Source organism: Pseudochaenichthys georgianus, chromosome 8, assembly GCF_902827115.2.
Source record: "Pseudochaenichthys georgianus chromosome 8, fPseGeo1.2, whole genome shotgun sequence".
Classification (NCBI taxonomy): domain Eukaryota; kingdom Metazoa; phylum Chordata; class Actinopteri; order Perciformes; family Channichthyidae; genus Pseudochaenichthys; species Pseudochaenichthys georgianus.
Genome location: NC_047510.2, coordinates 10,930,574 through 10,935,319, shown reverse-complemented (window position 1 = coordinate 10,935,319; position 4,746 = coordinate 10,930,574). Strand labels below are relative to the sequence as shown.

Sequence of the window (4,746 nt, the reverse complement as noted above, 5' to 3'; positions counted from 1 at the left end):
AACAGGAAAACCCGGCGCTTTTCAGGCTCTAGCTCCGAGCCGGAGCTGAAAAGGCGCTGGTGTGAAAGGGGCATAAAAGTACAATGGGAGCCAGAGCCTTTTCTTATCAAGCTCCACATTTGTGGAATCAGCTTCCAGTTTGTGTTCGGGCGGCAGACACCCTATCCGTTTTTAAGAGTGCGCTTAAGACCTTCCTTTTTGATAAAGCTTATAGTTAGGGCTGATTAGATTCAGCCCCTAGTTTTGCTGATATAGGCTTAGTTTGTCGGGGGACATCTTACTTCTTCCTTCTCTCTGTCTATACCTGTGTACTCTCATGTTCCGATTAACCCAGCGTCCCCACATGTCTTTCTTTTTGGTGTCTATATACGCTGGGATCCGGAGTCATGGATGATCCTGCGGTCCTGTGTCCTGGATCGCGAGCGCTGGATCTTGAGTCGTGGCTGTGGTCCTGGATCATCGGTCCTGGATGGATATCCTCGTGGATTCATCTTCCTATTATACACACATGCATTTCCAAACATTTGGACTACCTATGTTGCAAATGTATTGTCTTTTCAATTTACACACGGCATCTATTGCACGTCTGTCCGTCCTGGGAGAGGGATCCCTCCTCTGTTGCTCTCCCTGAGGTTTCTCCCATTTTTCCCTTTAAACTGGGTTTTCTTCGGAAGTTTTTCCTTGTACGATGTGAGGGTCTAAGGACAGAGGGTGTCGTATTGTCATACTGATATTCTGTACACACTGTGAAGACCACTGAGACAAATGTAACATTTGTGATATTGGGCTATATAAATAAACATTGATTGATTGATTGATTAAACATCATGACTAAATACTAGATCACCTACACATCAGTGATGTTGAGTGTACTTTCTTAGCAAAAGGTTACATTTTACCAAGCAACATCACTTTTTTATTCAACTTTCACATTTCAATGTATTTAAGGCAAATATTATTGAACATAGTGAGAACTACGACCCTTTGTCTTTCAGTGAGACAACCGAACAGAGCATGCTTCTACAGTTGCACTAAGTTTTGATAACAGTTAAATATTATTTTGATAATACATTTATTTCAATATTGATGAATTTAGAATGGTTTATTCATAATCTGATTATCTTTGTAGTACACTGTTGGATTTAAAAAATCATTATATTTATAGCCCCTGAAGAAACAAACACACCTCTTTGTTAAATAACACACTTGCTCTGCAATAATATGTTTTTTGATATTTCTGTTAGGAAAGGACACGCCTGAGAGACAGGACTGTTTCACCATTTTCTCTTTCTCTGAGGGTCCAGAAGAACATCCGAGAGGGAAAGGAAAAGCTGATGTTATGAGATTGAAGAGCAGTACAGGACATTCACTAAGAGACACTTAGGCCCTTTCTCATTTCACTAATTCCCCTCCTCGAGACTTAGTCCCGCCCACAGGAGATGCGAGCGGAGGAGCCAAGCCGAGGAGAGAGGAGGGGAAGCAGCAGGCGGTTAGAGAAATGACAACTCCTCTCCTCTGAGCGGTCATTTTAAAGAGACGTCCATTAATGATGACAGGAGGCACAGCAGCCCTCTGTCTGATGGACAGATGTGTTCATGACCACTTATATATTTACTTTTAATTCATTCACAGTGCGGTATAATGAGACAATAACAGGCTATAGATGCGGGGACACACACATATATATATATAGCCTATCGTATATATTTATATAAATATATACAATTTCAGAATCAAACAGAGCACTCTCATAATAACGCAACACTATCAGAGACTGGGTATACCCAAATAAATGGTGCCAATTTCAGTCAGATGTGAATGTGTAATTTAACATTTTCAGTAAGAATAACGGACAAAAGGAGTGCAAATACAATTTATTGAAATGTGAACAAAGCGTTATCAAGCATGAACCATCATAAGTTAAACTAAATGTTAATCTGTTAATTGATTAAGTAAACACATTTTGTCAAATAAAGTGACAGGCTAGGCCTGTGCAGGTGGTAACAGCTATGCCCAGCATGGGCTAAGTTCTGTAGGTGCAGCTGGTGCAGGTCCTCCTCTATCAGGCCTGGTCCTCTTCCCTCAGGCCTGGTCCTCCTCCCTCAGGCCTGGTCCTCCTCCCTCAGGCCAGGTCCTCCTCCATCAGGCCTGGTCCTCCTCCCTCAGGCCAGGTCCTCCTCGCAGGAAAAGACCCTTGGTCCTCTCTGGCCAAAGCAACAGACAGGACGTTCATAAAGCTGAGGTCTCCCCCAAAGTTTCAAGTCATCCATCCTGTGAATATGAGAGGGGAACAAATAGTGTAATAGATGCTTTGTACAATAAGAAATATAAAGTTAACTGTTGAGTTGCTCAGTTTTTTAGATTGACAGGGTTTAATAATACAAACAAAAGGAGAGGCACCGTAAAATAAAGACTGGTCTTTCAATAAATTGTGTTGATTTTGTCTTTTGAATTGTTTGCCTAAAGTCAAGTAGCTAAAACTGTTACTTATAGTTTGAATGATACAGTCTGGTTATAATGTTTGGAGGAGGCATCACAGGTAAGAGCACCATTTGTTGTGTTCCATCCACAACAAATGCACACAGATTGATGTGTGTGTATTTATGTATCTACTATTTCTTGAATCATTACTGTCAGTCCAAAACAAGAGATTTTGTTTTAGTAAAAACATTTTAAAAACTCTCTTTTCCACTACACTATCTTGAATATTTTAGTTTTTACATCTCTACATTTATCTAACAGCTTTAACATTGTAAAGGTGTCACTTCGGACTCTGGGTAATTATGAAAGCATGTCCTAATAGCCTATTTGGAGAGTTTGAACAAACCAGACCTGCATCTATTAATGTAGAAAAATAATCAGCGCTTTAAACCATTATGAAAGTAATCATTAGTTAGCTCATTGTTCAAAATGAGTTAAGTCAACTCTTGCATCGGTAATAACAATAAAACAAATGATATAATATAATAGTAGCCTATAACTTGTGTCTACTTTAAATACTTTAACAGCACTTTCCTAATTATACTAGCATACTTTTACTAAAGTAATATTAACATGTTTAAATGCAGGGCTTTTGTAAGAGAGTATTTCGTATAGTGTAGCATGGTCGACTTGACTTATCTAACCGAAGTGATCGTTACGTTACTTTGCAAACCGTCCCCCACACACAAAAGGACACAGTAACGTTGTGATTTACTTCAATTAATGATAACTACGGAGCTTGCTAACAGCAAGGCACAAGGCTACTTCACTCATTTAGCTAGCTAATGTAAGATACAAATGCTGTCGAGCCCTCACTGCTTGTAAAATAAAGAGCACAAACTGACTACTTACCCGAGCGGCGAGCCCCACTGTTCTCCGTCATTTTTCTCCCGGGTTGTTGTGATCACATGACTGACAAAGCCGTGCTCTGATAGGCCAGAAGTCGGTTTGATTGCATTAAGGCTCGATTGCCCCTACACACGGCGGCGTGCGTTGTCGCTGTCTGAGTAGCCCGGATGATGCTGCATCGCAATTTTGACATCGAATTTTATACACCGAAATATTGATGTCGATTTTCACTTGAATTTTTGGGATCTGAATGTGGACATTCGAATTGTTTTCACTTGAATTTTTACATTTTTATTTCACATAGGTAAATTCGGAGCAAAAACTGGAAATGAATAGTGAGTTACTGATTTAATTTAGAGTTCAGCGCCAATAACTGCTCATCAAAGATAAGGATGCACAATAATACATTTTGCAGGTGCACAATGTGAAACACTGATTGTATTATGTCAGTATAAACAGCCATTTGCCAGTTCAAAAAATAGCGTCATGGATTTCAATGACATTTGATTTAAAGTCTAGGCCACTGAATAAAGAACAAGTGTATTCCTTTTCAAATTTTCCAGAATTTCTCTCACCAATTTATTACATTTCTTTGCAATTATTATTATTATATATTTTTTAAGTTTTTAAGTGATTCATGTTTTTTTTGTTAGTGTATCATTTTCCGATTAGTTGGCAAATGCTCATTAATCAACAAAAGTACAATAACACACATATTGCATATGACATTTTGACTCCAAATATCAGCAACAAGATACATATTTGTTGAAATTCATCCTTGAGAAAAGCTGGAATTCCCCTTCATTTCAATTTAAACCCTCCGGTGTACCGGCTGTGCCCCAAGTTTGTCATGGTTCCCCAAGCAGCCACTACATTTCACTAATCGAGACACCGAGAGACGCAGAAACAACATATTTTTGTAGATTCATGAGCTCTGGCTTTGTGTTTGTTGCAGTAAAGCAGCACAGTGTGCTAACCTCCATCATCAGTTAATACAACCCCTTTTAAAATATAGGAATTATACTTCCTTAAATACAGTAAGAACTTAAGAGAAACTTTTTATCATTCCCGTCACACTTCATAAAAATAATCTTTGAAATGAAGTGTTGAAGGTAAATTGAAATGCAGTTTCCTGAGTACCTCACCAATATAGCTGGACTTTTGAGAACAGATAACATAATCCCGATGGATTCACTCCCCACCATCGCCTCCGAGGCAGAGAATCACTGACTAACATTATCACACTCCTTTATCCTCGTAGGCTACTTAGCTCTATATTTGGAATGAGCTGAGGGCTGGAACTGCTACCCCCGCGACCCGACGGCGGATAAGCGGGAGAAGATGGATGGATGGATGGATGATGGAGGGCATGTGGACTGGAGAGATTTTAAAATGATCACTGTGTGGTACTGAAGC

At 39.4% G+C, this 4,746-nt stretch overlaps 1 long non-coding RNA gene across 1 annotated transcript; it reads right to left on the bottom strand.

The window, feature by feature from the left end:
• Positions 1-1,857: 1,857 nt before the first annotated feature.
• Positions 1,858-3,463, bottom strand: LOC139434308 (uncharacterized). Its single transcript, XR_011643669.1, has 2 exons — positions 3,334-3,463; positions 1,858-2,271 (listed from the first exon to the last, which is right to left on the bottom strand). It is a non-coding gene; the product is annotated as an uncharacterized lncRNA (long non-coding RNA).
• Positions 3,464-4,746: the final 1,283 nt, after the last annotated feature.